The 15,439-nt window shown below is 48.2% G+C and overlaps 1 pseudogene; it reads right to left on the bottom strand.

Moving 5' to 3' along the window:
• Window positions 1-2,078: 2,078 nt before the first annotated feature.
• LOC137383726 (U2 spliceosomal RNA) lies at window positions 2,079-2,187 on the bottom strand (annotated as a pseudogene).
• Between the last annotated feature and the right edge of the window lie 13,252 nt (window positions 2,188-15,439).

The raw sequence follows: 15,439 nt of genomic DNA, 5'->3' as shown, positions 1-15,439 counted from the left end.
GACGTCGTGCAGTTTGGCATCTTTAACTGTTTCTATTAGGAATCTGGACGTAGCGTCCAGTTTGCTGTCGTCACTGCCGGATCGTCCAGCCGCATCGATGATGCAGTTGAAGTCACCGCCCAGGATGACCGGCCTGGACGTCGCCAGCAGCAGTGGGAGCTGCTGGAAGACGGTCAGCCGCTCGCTGCGTTGTACCGGGGCGTACACGTTGATCAACCGGAGCGGAGCGTTGTTGTACATCACGTCTGCTACAAGGAGGCGGCCGCCCACCACCTCCTTAACTTCGGAGATGGTGAAGTTACCTCCCCGCAGCAGAATACCCAGGCCGGAGGAGCGGCAGTCATTACCCCCCAACCAGATCGATGGCCCGTGGGACCACCATCGCGACCACTGCCTGTAGGTGCTGAGGTGTGGTATTCCACACTCCTGCAGAAACAGTAGGTCAGCTTTGACCTTGGCAAGGTAATCCAAGGTTGAAACACATCGCGTAGTAGAGTTAATGCTACGCACATTAATGGAAGCAATTCTTACACCCATTTTTTACTAAAAATTAGTTGTTGCTTCCCATACCATTTGTCCTCGCTAGTCCCAGTCCTTCGGGATGTTCCTGCATACCCATCGTGTGCGCAAGCAGTTTCACGTTGGTTGGGCTCAGAAACCCCTCCTGATTTTTCATGCAGGGTTTGTGCCGCTCGGGTGACATCGGGGGGGTCTTGTAGGCAGAGAGCATTGGGTTGTCCTCAGCTGCTTCCATCTGTTCCTCCTCGAAAACATCACAGCTCCCGGTCTCCCGGAGCTCAGGTGCGCCAGACGTGTCTTTGCTCCCGCTGTCCCGGAGCTGAGATGCGTTGGCCACGTCGTTACGTGTGAGGCATTGGGGTTGGGGCACGCCGTGCCCATCACAGCTTCCAGTGCCCGCGGGCTGGGATGCCTTATCATCCATCTCGGAATTCTGCCGCCTCTTTTGAAGGGGCTGTCGTTCCAGCATTTCCCCGTCCAGTGAAGAGGAGTTGTTGCAGTCTGATTCAGAAGAGAGCCTCCTCTTGCCACTGGTTTGGGTGGTGGCTTTGGGATGTATTTTCTTTGTGGTTTTCCTCTGGACCACTTGCCACTGACCTGTTTGTCCATCTGCTGCCTCCTCCTCCATTGATTCTGTCTGTGGAGGAGGGGTTTCCGGGCGCTGGGTAGGTGCTGGGTCGTTGGTTTCAGCTGCCTCCCCTTCCTTCTCAGGTTGAAGTTCCTCACTGCGAAGAAGGTTGCTGGTCTCCTTTCGAACAGCGGACGCCTTCGTCGAACCTTCTCCCGGCCTTTCCTTGGACCTTGCCGCCTGAGCATAGCTGAGGCAACGTTTGGGGCAGGTCTTGTAGAGATGGCCTGCCGCACCGCACAAGTTGCAACACTTAGTCTGCTTACAGTCCTTGGTCTGATGGCCTTCCTCCTTGCAGTTCTTGCAAACAACCGTGCTGCAGTTGGCTGCCATGTGACCAGATTTGCCACAGGTGTGGCAAACTCTGGGCTGCCCAGCGTAGACCAAGAAGCCTCGACTTCCCCCGATAGCGAAGCTGGAGGGAGGGTGGATGATGGCTCCACTGGGATCTACCTTCAAGGTCACCTTGACCTGCCGCTTGCTGGTCCAGATCCCAAATGGGTCCTTGACATCAGTGCTGCTGCCGGCCACCTCGACGTACCTGGCGAGAAAGGTGAGTACATCCACCACCGGAACATGGGGGTTGTCAAGGTGAATCGTCACCACCCGGTCCCGTTGTGACGGAAGCGTGAAGAGCGGCTCCGCTGTGAGGATCGACAGCGGCGCCCGGTCCCCTTTCTCCTTGAACACCTTCAGGAACTTGATGCATCCCGTCACGTTCCGGAACGTCACGTCGAAGTATCCACTGCTGGGGAAATCCTGCAGGCAGAAGACGTCCGTCGCTTGAAATCTGCAGCAATCGAAGAGAATTTTCTTGATGAAGAAGGTGCGATCGACCGGTGCATCTCCTTCCTTGTCCTTCACGACCACCCGAACGGTGTTGCGCACTCCCTGGCCCGAAGCTCGAAAATTGGTTATAGCCATTTTACTCAAAGCTTCCCCAGGATCAAAATGCAATGATCATGGTCTCTTCTCAATCAAATAAGCACTGATAAGAACAGATACTACACTTGATCTTAGCCAAAAGGCCGAGAAGCTTCTGCACTGAATATAAACCTACTCTATGCAACCTGTGCTCATAAGTTAACCCATTTAGCCTTGGTATCATTCTGGTCAATTTCCACTGCACTCTCTCCAAGGTCAATATACCCTTCCTGAAGTGCAGTGCCCAGAACTGAACACAGTATTTGAATTTGGGTTTAACCAGAGCTTTATATGATTGTAACATAGGACTGGATTTTGCAATCCCACCACCGCTCCTGGCGGCGGGTGCAGAACATGACAACCGTCCACCACAGGACCGGGTACGCAGCGCCGCCGCGTTGCTGTGATTATGCGGCAGGCAGCCATTTTATTTATTAAGGCGGCCGCCGGCCCCCCAATCACATGGCACGGTGGCCTCGATGACGCCATTCACGGCATCAGCTGTTGAATGAACAGGTGCTGGCACCATTTTTAAAAGGCGGCCAGCCCTGCAAACAGCACAACATAATGCACAGTTCACCCCCTTCTCCACGCCACCCCCCATGCCCATTAGAGTGCAGAATTCCCCACCTCAATGGCGCCAGCTTCCCCGGATGGGAAAGTGAAGGCATTGTGAGTGCCGCTCGTTACGCGGAAGATCGGGAAGTGAAGGTAAGATCGCTGCGGTTTACATTTTAATTCATGTAAATATGTAATTTAAATATGCTAACTCGGGTCCTGTTGCAGAACGGCGGAGGGGCCGCCACAGATCAGCCTGGCGCTCCAATTTTCTGCCCCCCCCCCCCACCACCATGGTACCTGACGTCAGGCTGGGAACAAAATCCAGCCCATAATTTGTATCTTAGCTCCCTTGAGATAAAGGTCCACATTCTATTGGCTGATTAAGTCGTCAAGCTTTCACTGATTTCTGTATTTGTACCCCTAAATCTCTCTACTCATCCACAGTCCCTAGCCTCTCCCCATTTAAAACACACTCATTTATCTCTCTTAGGTCCGAAATGAATGATCTCTCAGTTCTCCACACTGAACTCCTTCTGCCACAGTTTTGCCCACTCACTTAATGTACCAATGTCCCTTTGCAACTTTCTGCTCAAACCTATTCTATTTACCAAGCCAGCTAACTTGATGTCATTAGAAAACTTGGATATATGGCTCTATATTCCTACATCTAGGTCATTTATAAATATAATGGAAAGCTAAGGACCCAGTATAGATCTACGGGGTACATCATGAGTCGCATCCTGCCAATTGGAGTACATACCCATTGTGCCTACTCTCTCTTACCTGCTAATGAATCTCTACCGTGTCAATAGGTTGCCTCCAACTTTATGTGCTCTCATTTTGTCATCAGTGGATTACTTGGATCATTGGGTGGAATCTTATGCTCTCGCCTCAGTGGGTTTGGAGGCAGGAAGAGCATAAAATTGGGTGGGATGGTAGCGGGGGGTGCGGGGGGTGGGGACCCTGTCGCCATCCTGCCTCCGCCGAAATTTAGTCTGGGACAGGAAGGCCTGTGAACGGCCAATTGAGGCTTTTAACTGGATAATTAACCCCAATTTATGGGCCTCTTTCTTCCGCAGCCGCAATTACCCATGAGGCGGGCGGCCCTGCCGCCACATGGGAAGTACGGCATGATAAACCATGTGGGCTGCTCCCCGGCTATAGGTGTGGGGGTGTGGGGGGCATCCATTGTTCATAGGCACCTTGTGCCTGAATGCTGCATGAGGTACATAGCATCGGGAAGGGCGGGATTCGCTGAGGGCCACCCCCATGCCCTTACTGCCGATCCCCCTACACCCCTCCCTCCTCCACAATCCCCACCCTGCGAGACCCCTCCTACTCTGACCTAGCTTAAGCCTAGTTCGAGCGCCGCTCCTCAGTGTCTGCTTGCTGCGTTTACAGCAGCAGCCACTGCCTCCATGGTGGCGCTCCAGCTGCCGGCCTCTGATTGGCCAGCAGCTCTGCAAGGCCAGGACTTCCAGCGGCAGGGTCCGAAATTCTATGGAAGGCCCGCCACTGTCCAGTTAAGTGCCTGATTGGAACTAAATTTGACGGGCCTTCCATACAAGAGCTGGCACAGGGATCTCGGCATCTGCACAAAATTCCACCCGTTATCAGTTGCCTTCTGGAAGTCCATATAACACCCATTGTAGCACCAGCTTTCTGGCCATTTTTATGAATCATATTTTAAATCCAAAACCCCAATAAAGAACTGTACTGTTTGGCAAGCTTGTGGGAGTGGCTTAGGGAATAGGATTGAATGGCAGGAGTTTGGAGCCAGGCTAACCGGACTAAGGTGCATTCATATGCAAATGGTGATTTCACACTGACAGGCTGGGTGAAAGGGGACCCAGGCCGATTGACGTCATCACCATCTAACATGATTACTGGGAACAATACCCCGAGAGGTAACTCAATAAAGCACAGTCATGACTCAGTCCCATCCGAAACTGATGGAAGGCAGGAGATGGCCAGGCCATTGTCTTCCGGGAGATAAGCCAGTTTAACATGATCGGTTTGAGATTGAAAGCCATTACCTGTTAATGGGGGCCGTCAACTCAGGAAACGGCAGTCATCCATAATCAGCACTCATTGTCTCTCATTTTTCACAAAGATTTCAAAGGTTATGAGTCACTCCCGGCCACAGTGGGGGGGGGGGGGGGGGACGTCCAGACAGATCACCTGAGTCAATATATCAATCAGTATTGGCTGGAGAAAAGGTGATGGGTTTTGGATATATATGGAGCCGGTGCCGACTTTTCTCTCTTCTCCTCGGCATCAATATACAGTGCGTCTCCCGAATGGGGCTCGGCTCCATTCACCAGAACACCACCAGAAGCTGAGCTCTGCTCTTCATCCCTCATCAATGGACCTCGACTCAAACTGGAACTCGGATACTGCATCGGCAGTGTGGAACCAGGAGCGAGATGTACAGGAAGAAGCTGCAAGCAAGGCAACGGGCAATCGGGGTGAGCATATTGTCTGCGTCTACACATCCACAAGACCACTTAACTGTGTGAGGAGGTGATTGTAAGTGCTGGGGGTCCTGTGTTAGTTTATTTCACGGGAGGGTTCTTTTATTAGGCCGTGGTAATTTAGCACGGTAGGGCTTGTTGGACAAGCCAGGTTTGTACTGTTTTGTACTGTTTACGAGTGTTATTGTTAATCTTATTAAACACAATACGGTTGAGCCCGGGAAATGTGGGTCCAAGTCTGATCTGTCCATATAATCCCTATCGTCCAGAACTCGTAGTAACAGGTGTGTTTTCGGTATGCCGGAGAAAACCACCTACACCATAGATATTTACCATATTATTTACCATATTAGTTACTTCAAAAAAAATTTAAACTAGGTTCATTAGACATGACCTACCTTTTACAAATCATGCTGGTTCTGTCCCATCAGTTAATGCTTATCCAAGTGCTCAGTCACACAGTCCCTAACAATAAATTGTAGTAACTTTCCTATAACAGACATAGGATTGACAGGCCTATATTTTCCCTTCTTAAATAGTGGAATAGCATTAGCATAGTATGTAGATATTACGAATGAACAATCGGAACTCAGTGATGCCATTAATTCTCTAGCCAGTGGAAAAGCCCCTGGGAAGGACGGCATTACCCCTGAAATAATCAAGAGTGCCAAGCCTGCTATACTTTCAGCATTCTACGAACTGATTTGCCTGTGCTGGGACGAGGGAGCAGTACCACAGGACATGCGCGATGCCAATATCATCACCCTCTCTTAGAACAAGGGTGACCGAGGTGACTGCAACAACTACCGTGGAATCTCCCTGCTCAGCATAGTGGGGAAAGTCTTCGCTGGAGTCGCTTTAAACAGGCTCCAGAAGCTGGCTGAGCGTGCCTACCCTGAGGCACAGTGTGACTTTCGAGCAAAGAGATCCACCATTGACATGCTGTTCTCCCTTCGCCAGCTACAGGAGAAATGCCGTGAACAACAGATGCCCCTCTACGTTGCTTTCATTGATCTCACCAAAGCCTTTGACCTCGTCAGCAGATGTGGTCTCTTCAAACTACTAGAAAAGATCGGATGTCCACCAAAGCTACTAAGTATCACCACCTCATTCCATGACAATATGAAAGGCACAATTCAGCATAGCAGCGCCTCATCAGACCCCTTTCCTATCCTGAGTGGTGTGAAACAGGGCTGTGTTCCCGCACCTACACTGTTTGGGATCTTCTTCTCCCTGCTGTTCTCACATGCGTTCAAGTCTTCAGAAGAAGGAATTTTCCTCCACGCAACATCAGATGGCAGTTTTTTCAACCTTGCCCGTCTAAGAGCGAAGACCAAAGTATGCAAGGTCCTTATCAGGGAACTTCTCTTTGCTGACGATGCTGCATTAACATCTCACACAGAAGAGTGTCTGCAGAGACTCATCAACAGGATTGTGGCTGCCTGCAATGAATTTAGCCTAACCATCAGCCTCAAGAAAACGAACATCATGGGGCAGGACGTCAGAAATGCTCCATCCATCAATATTGGCGACCACACTCTGGAAGTGGTTCAAGAGTTCACCTACCTAGGCTCAACTATCACCAGTAACCTGTCTCTCGATGCAGAAATTAACGTGCATGGGAAAGGCATCCGTTGCTATGTCCAGACTGGCCAAGAGAGTGTGGGAAAATGGCGCACTGACACAGAACACAGAAGTCCAAGTGTATCAAGCCTGTGTCCTCAGTTCCTTGCTCTACGGCAGTGAGGCCTGGACAACATATGTCAGCCAAGAGCGACGTCTCAATTCATTCCATCTTCGCTGCCTCCGGAGAATACTTGGCATCAGGTGGCAGGACTGTATCTCCAACGCAGAAGTCCTCAAGGCAGCCAACATCCCCAGCATATACACCCTACTGAGCCAGCGGCGCTTGAGATGGTTTGGCCATGTGAGCCGCATGGAAGAATGCAGGATCCTCAAGGACACATTGTACAGCGAGCTCATCACTGGTATCAGACCCACAGGCCATCCATGTCTCCGCTTTAAAGACGTCTGCAAATGCGACATAAAGTCCTGCAACATTGATCACAAGTTGTGGGAGTCAGTTGCCAGTGATCGCCAGAGCTGGCGGACAGCCATAAAGGCAGGGCTAAAGAGTGGCGCGTCGAAGAGACTAAGCAGATGGCAGGAAAAAAGACAGAAGTGCAAGGAGAGAGCCAACTGTGTAACAGCCCCAACAACCAATTTTATCTGCAGCACCTGTGGAAGAGTCTGTCACTCTAGAATTGGCCTTTATAGCCACACCAGGCGCTGCTTCACAAACCACTGATCACCTCCAGGCGTTTACCTATTGTCTTTCGAGACAGGGAGGCCAAAGAGAAGATATTACGAATGAACAATGTTACGATCAGGTGAGAAAGAGGTCTAGGGTTCCCTTTCAGCCTTCACCTAGTCTTACTGTAACAGGGTTTAATTTTTAACACATCGTGTTTTTAGCTCCCCCTTGATGAATTTTTGTTCACCATTTTCCAATTATAAGGCAAAGAAACCAGCACAAACAGGTTTTCTTAGGTTTAAAGAAGAAAAATTGAAATTTATTAAACTTGAACTTAAACTCTAATTCGGTTGACGCCTACTGATACACAATGCGCCTAGGCTAGCATGCATACACGATACACACGTGCAAATAGAGACAGAAAAGAGCAGAAGAAAAATAAAATGGAAAAGGTTGAGGCAATATCTGAAGAGTTTTTGTTATGGTTCTTTGAGCTCACTGTAGAGTTCTTGTTTGTAGGTAGGTCTTGCTTTTCGTTGGGGCCCACTATTCTTCTTAAACCTTGTTTACTGTAGGAGACTTTTCTTTCTTGGGGTTCATCTGGCTTCAGTGGATTCAGAGGCTTGTGGGAAAGAGATGGGAGCAGACAGGAGAGATCTTCTCAGTCCAGGAGCAAAACGTCTTTCTGAGTTCAAACTGTTTGTACAATTCAGAAAACCCCAGGTTGCCAAGAAGGTTAGTCATGTGACCAAGTCTTGGCTTGCCTCACCTTCGCAGTCTCTGGAATGCTCCTCTTACACACAATCCCTGGTGATCAAGGTCCATTGTGGGGTGAATGTGTCAGGGAATGGTCCTTTGTCCTTCTAATCATCAACTGTTAATATGCAAATGTCTTTTCCAGCCACAGCTGATTTGTTTAACAAGTCCGTTCTTCATTCCAGTAACAGTTTAAAATCAGTGTTCATGACAAAATTAATGTGCCTTATTCTTGTCAGGTGGGAGCCTAGCATGACAACAGCTTATATAAAGGAAGAGAGCAATAGTTGGGGAGGTGGTGGCGAGGCAATAAGGAATCACATCCACAAGAAATGGAAAATGTTGAGCTTTTAAATTGATTGGGTGGAGAAAAGAAGATGGTTGATTGTCAGAACTGATAATGTTGGAACACAATGGGCTGGATCTTGTTCTCATACCAACAGCAGATTTCATAGCGGGGGTGGGGGGATGGAGATTCGGGACGGAATCACCCGCCACGGAACCTGTCGCCGGGATTCCCTGTTCTGATTCTCCCGGCTGCAAGATAGGCCAACGACAGTCATCCGGCCCAATGGCCAATTGAGGACCTTAAGTGGCCTATTGACCACCAATTAAGGGCTTCTTTCCACTGTCATTGGGATCTTACCAGTGGCGGGATGGGTCCTCCGCCTCGTGGGGAGGACACCTTGTAAAATGAGGTGTGGGCTTGGGGAAGAGAAATTCCACCTTTGTGGGCAATTTGTGGCCCACAGAGGACCCTCTCTGGGAACAATTGTACCCACCGGGACCCCAGGCCCTGGACCAAACACCCATCCACCTTCACCAGGGCATTCTGGACTGCCTCTTGCAACCACGCCTCACCTACCTTTTTTTATTCATTCATGGGATGTGTGCGTCACTGGCTAGCCCAGTATTTATTGCCCATTCATAATTGTCCTTGAACTGAGTGGCTTGCTGAGCCATTTCAGAAGGCACTTTGCAGTAGGTCTGTCGTGACATGCACACCAGACCAAGTGAGGACAGAAGATTTCCTTCTCTAAAGGACAGTAGTGAACCACATAGATTTTTACAACAATCGCCAATGGTTTCATGGTCATTAGACTAGCTTTTGTCAATTCCAGATTTATTAATTAAATTCAAATTTCACCATCTGCCGTGGTGAGATTCGAACCCACGTCCCCAGAGCATTAGCCTCGGCCCCTGTATTACTAGTCCAGTGATATTACCACTATGCCACCGCCTCCCCTGCCTCTTCTCAGAGTTTCCAGTGTTGAGCCTGGGTCTGAAGTCTCTGCTGTACCAGCAGTGGCCACAATTTTAAAGGAACAGGGATCCCGCCTCCTTAAACTTTGATACCAAAAGACTGGAGTGGGGTTCCCCCTGACATTTTGGCCCGGCGGCAGGAGACCCACCTCCTATACAAAATCCAGCCCAATGGGTGGCATAGTGAGAGAACAGAGAGAAATCAAAGAGATATACGAGCTCGAGAGAATGTATGACTTGTTAAAGCAGGTGAGACGGAGTTGGGTGGGGAAATATGAAAACCTGTCAAAGTGGAGTAGGCCCTGGGTGTTCGAAGATTTTGGTGAAAGAAAATGCCAGATCACCACCTAGGGCATAGGTGTGACACAACTTGAGGTATTTTGCTTTGTTAAAGGCACTATATGCATGCAAGATTTTGTTAGTAATGTAATTTGAAAGAGGGAGGCAAGGTATAGCCGTTTGAGCAAGAACTAGCACTTTCACATGGTTGATTGTTTTGTCCCTACAGGAAACAGAGTTAATCAATTGTTTGTCACATCAGGGGACCCTGCAAGCAACACACTCATTTGCTTATCATTGTCCTGAAAGGGCAGGAGGCTGGAAATCAGTTTCTGGAAAAGCAGCCTTCTACTTATGGACTGTAATATGAGAAACATTTATATTCAATAGTGAAATACACTTTTTGACATTCTTACATCTCAGTTTTGCCTTCAATGCATTGGAATGGTATATATAGGTAGCTACTTGAGTGGATCTCCACACAACAGACAGTTGAAAGAGCTGGCACTAGTGGAATTGTCCAGTAAACCTTTAGAAGCTTTTCATCAAAGATGCATCTTTTAAGGGTTGCCAACCCTCCAGGAATTGCAGACTGATCTCTTGGACACTGCTGGGAGCAACTGGGAGAAAAACACAAGGGCATTAAAAAACATTTTTGTTTTCTTTGAACATTTTCATTTTTATTAAAAAGATATGGGGATGGTGATTAAAGGCCCTTCAACTGAACAGGGCTGTGGGAGGTTTTATTTATTTGCTCATGGGATGTGGGCATCGCTGGCTAGGCCAGCATTTATTGAGCATCCCTAATTGCCCTTGAGAAGGTGATGGTGAGCTGCTTTCTTGAACCTCTGCAGTCCATGTGGTGTAGGTACACCCACAGTGCTGTTAACAAAGGAGTTCCAGGATTTTGACCCAGCGACAGAGAAGGAACAGTGATATAGTTTCAAGTCAGTATGGTGTGTGGCTTGGAGGGGAACCTGCAGGCAGTGGTGTTCCCATGCATCAACTGCCCTTGTCCTTCTAGGTGGTAGAGGGCACAGGTTTGGAAGGTGCAGTCTAAGGAGCCTTGGTGTGTTGCTGCAGTGCATCTTGTAAATGATACACACTGCTGCCACTGTGCGCAGACGCTGGAGGGAGTGAATGTTTGTGGACGGGGAGGCCAATCAAGCAGGCTGCTTTGTCCTGGATGGTGTGGAGCTTCTTGAGTGTTGTTGGAGCTGCACCCATCCAGGCAAGTGGAAAGTATTCCATCACACTCCTGACTTGTGCCTTATAGATGGTGGACAGGTTTTGAGGAGTCAGGAGGCAAGTTACTCGCCGCAGAATTCTTAGCCTCTGATCTGCTCTTGTAGCCATGGTATTTATATGGCTATTCCAGTTCAGTTTCTGGTCAATGGGTAACCCCCGGGATGGTGATCGTGGAGGTGTCAGTGATCGTAATGCCAATGAATGTCAAGGGAAGATGGTTAGATTCTCGTATTAGATTTATTAAATATAAGATTAGCAGAAACAATAGGCAAAACAATAAAGGTAAACCACAAAATCAATTTCAAAAACATCTTATCAAAACTTCAGTTAACTGCAAGCTGGACTTCTTCCTGAATATTTCATCACATGCCATCACATCACATGGGTTCCACCAGGATCACTCAGCTCCTGACCTCAATACAGCCTTAGTTCAAATATGGACAAAAGAGCTGAACTCAAGAGGTGAGGTCAGAGTGATTGCCCTTAACATCAAGGCAGCATTTGATCGAGTATGGCATCAAGGAGCCCGAGCAAAACTGGATTCACTGGGAATCAGGGGGAAAAACTCTCTGCTGGTTGGAGTTTACCTAGCACAAATGAAGATGGTCGTGGTTGTTGGAGGTCAATCATCTCAGCTCCAGGACATCACTGCAGGAATTCTATTACTAACAAAGTTATTCCTGGCAAAATTCAGGTGCTAGAAATTTAAGTTGGCCAAAGAATAAATACTTTATCATACCCCATAATTATAGTATGGCGTAGTAAAGGGGCACTTGATCCCATTATGCATTTAATTTTCATGTAATTGTTTTAGGATTTCTACTTTAAAAAGTTTTACTTCAAGGACATGAAACAGTTAACCCAGATGCACAGGAGGCATAACCTAATTGAGACTCTGGGCTGGATTTGGTTCTCCCCCAAGCATCGGGGTCCATGGCAGGGTGGCATGAAGATGCACCTGGGCGAGGGCCGCCACACACTCCTATGGCGGGAGGGCCCAGCCTGATATTGCCAGCAAGAGCCGAGGCGTCATGGCAGCCCTCGCTGCTCGACCACGGGATCCCCATTTGAATATTTAAATGAATGAAAATGAATTAATTAATGATAATTACGTCGCTGCCTGAGTTCCCGCTCCAATCTTCGGCCCAGCGGCCAGCACTCCCGTGTCTTCAGATCCCTGTCCGGGGATGGGGCACCACGCTGGTGAGGAAGGGGGAGGAGGTAAGTTTCTCAGTGTGGGAGGGGGGAGGGGAGCAGCGTCAATGTAATGTCATGGATGTAGGGGATGGTGGGAAGGGTTGTAGGTGAAAGTTTGTGCAGTTTGGGGTGGGGAAGGTCAGATTGTAAAAGTAAATGTTTTGGGGGTGGGGGTGGGGAAGGGCAAATAAATAATTTAATGGTTATTGGGGGGTTGGGAGAGGGGCATAATAAATATTTTTTTCATTCACTTTCTCTTTAAATATTTAAGTCTCCCAGTAGGGCTAACAGCCCTTTAAAAATGGCATCAGTGTCTGCGTACGGGCAGCTGATGCCATCGCCGGGGATGGACAGCCTGCCCCTTCCTTATGATCGGGGGGATGGGGGTGCAGCTTGCCCTGGCTATTCAAATGAACTGCCGCACAGAAGATTGCAGCGGCTCCACGACATGAAGCCGGCATGGGCAGGTTGCCTTTTTTTCGCCCACTGCTGACATCGACAGCAGGCACAGAAGATTCAGCCCTCTGACTCATGATCATCTTAGAGGACATTAACAACTGGACAATACCATAAGTTAACTAAGAAATCATCAGTTCCTGGCAAGAATGGAAGACACATTAACACCTGTATAATGCCATGAGCTAAGCCAGGGTTGTCCAACATACAGCCCGCGGGCCAGGATCCAGCATGCCAAAGGTTTCCATCTGGCCCGTGGATGTAAACTGTACCCTAGGCCATTCTTCAACCTCACCAGGACTCCATGACTAGAGATGAGAAATTGCCCATTGTCTTCTTCTTGCAGACTGGCCTTTAAAACATTGTGCTGTCAGTTTCACAGCTGAGAGCTGCTGAAGTAGGACCACATTTCCCAGCTTTGACAGATTCAGGGTTTTCTGACTTTTTTTTTTAAAAGCCTTTTGGAAAGCGGGTTTCTGCTTCATAGCTGTCAGCGGTGAAACTTACAGCACTATCGGGTTCTGATATTTTTAAAAAGCCCACTGGAAAACCACAAATTTGTCCGAAGTTCGGAACCGCTGTCTGTGGTCTACTGCTCTAAGCACCTATCAGCTGCGAAACTAATGGCTGTAATTCTTTTAAAACACTGACCAACCACACAGCTCTCTGCAACTGTGTGAGAGAGAGAGAGAACAGAGAGAGAGGAGAGAGTGGAGGGGGACAGAGAGAGGGTAGAGAGAGTGGGGGGACAGAGAAAGAAAGGAGAGAGAGAGAGAGAGGAGGGACAGAGAAAGAGAGGAGAGAGAGAGAGAGAGAGGAGGGACAGAGAAAGAGAGGAGTGAGAGAGAGAGGGTAGAGAGAGTGGGGGGACAGAGAGAGAGAGAGGAGAGTGTGCAGACTACCTGTGCAAGCAAAAAAATGCCAGGTATTGCATGAAATCAGTATCCAACGTAGTGACAAGTAAGTAAGTCAATTGTCTTCTCATTTAAAGCTTCTTCACAAAAATGCACATTTGTTATAGTTTTGATTAATAAGAAATATTTTTAATGCCTTTAATTTTCTGAAGTTATCCCCTATGTAAGGCAAAATTTTAATGTGCCCTCCCCCCAAGTGATAATGTAGGACACCCCTGCTTCAAATCTTTGACCTTGTGTTTTAAAATAAGCTAGTCTATAGTGTTGGCTTTTTGATTTTTGCATTCAAGTCTTGGAGTGGGACTTGAACCCACAACCTTCTGGCTAGAACTTTATGACCATCCAACCAGTGGGCTGGTAGCGGGGCGGTCGTAAAATTGAGTGAGTGGCGGGGGAGGGACCGTTTTATGTGGGGCGAAAAGGTTCGCCCACCCGAGGCCAATCAAGCCCCTTAAGTGGCCGATTAACAGCCATTTAAGGGCCTCTTCCCGCCGCCACGAGTATTTTACCCACAGGGGAGTGAGGGGGCGGGGGCGGGGTGCGGCTTTGGGTGGAAGAGCGGCAAAGGCCCAATAAAACCTGGCAGCCTTCTTGCCGGCTGGGGGAGGGCCCTCCTGATGGGGCACCCTGTCCCCCACAGAGGGCTGCCTCTGAAGGCCCAACTGCACAACACTCCATCCCAACCCCCAACTGACCCCTGTTACCTTGAATGGGGCCTGTCCGATTGCCCCCAGCGCAGCCCCAAAAACTTACCTTTGTTCTGGAGCTATCCTTCACCTTACTTGCTGGGTCTAGTCCTACCCAAGACCAATTAAGGGTCTGGGAAGCGAAAAGTCCCGGTGTGCTCCCCGGGCCCGGCTCGCTGCTGACTTTTCAGCCAGTGGTTGGGGCCTCCCGCCCAACATAAAATTCTAGCCTCTACTCAGAGGCAACAGTGCCTATCAGCTGAGCCACAGCTGACTTCAACCAGCTGCTCCCTCAAAGACCTCCTTCATTCGCTTTGTCATGATAAACCAAACTAAAAGGCCTCATCATGGTATACAAATCTCTCCATGGTCTTGGCCCACTCTACCTCTGCAACCTCCTGTAACCCTACATCCCAAACTTCCAACCATATCTTCCTTTACATCACTCCTTTCATTCCAACATTAATGGCAGAACTTTTAGGCATGTCAGCCCTACTCTCTGGAACTCCTCTACCTCGTAACTTAGTTTCCTAACTTTAAAAGCCTCAAAACCTATCTTTTTAAACCTGGCTGTCAGACATGACAAATTCTATTTCGCCTGAGAAGCACCTTGGGATAGTTGACATTAAAGACTTCTAAATATAGTTGTTATAATGATCTATAATTACAGATATCAAAATTGTTCTGATTATAACCTTCTGGTTCAAAATGGCTCTCGTGTAGGCCCATTTGAAAGAAAATGTATCTTAAGATTGGATGATTTTACCTAGAATCTACTGCTCAGCAAACATGCAATTCAGGTAGCATTGCACCAATTTCCCTTCAACAGCCCTTTAGACGAAATGTTAGGCCAAGGCCCTGTTTGCCCTCTTTGGTGGATGTGAACAATCTGATTTCACTATTCAAAGAACTGGTGTTTTCCTGCTACCCTGGCTAACATCTATTCCCTTGACCAAAAATCACAATGTTTCCCTACATTACGACAGTGACTGGTCTTCCAAAAGTACTTGATAAGCTGTAAAGTGCTTTGGAACATCAAGGCTCCAATATGAGAAAGGTACTATATAATGCAAGTTCTTTCTTACACAGATATGAAATAATTTTGCACTTTTTTTGATATGAAACAGAAATTTTATTTACAACAAAAAATTTCCGATAAGCAGAAGAGGGATGTTCTTCTCATTCACAATACATGATAGGAATGGGTAGAAAAGATAAGTTCTATCTGCTGAATATGCCAAGGGATTAAAATAACTTTGTACCACACTTCTAATTGACAG

This window comes from Heterodontus francisci, chromosome 24 (genome assembly GCF_036365525.1).
Source record: "Heterodontus francisci isolate sHetFra1 chromosome 24, sHetFra1.hap1, whole genome shotgun sequence".
Taxonomy (NCBI): Eukaryota; Metazoa; Chordata; class Chondrichthyes; order Heterodontiformes; family Heterodontidae; genus Heterodontus; species Heterodontus francisci.
The sequence above is the reverse complement of the archived record's forward strand: the minus strand, read 5'-3'. Positions and strand labels throughout refer to the sequence as shown.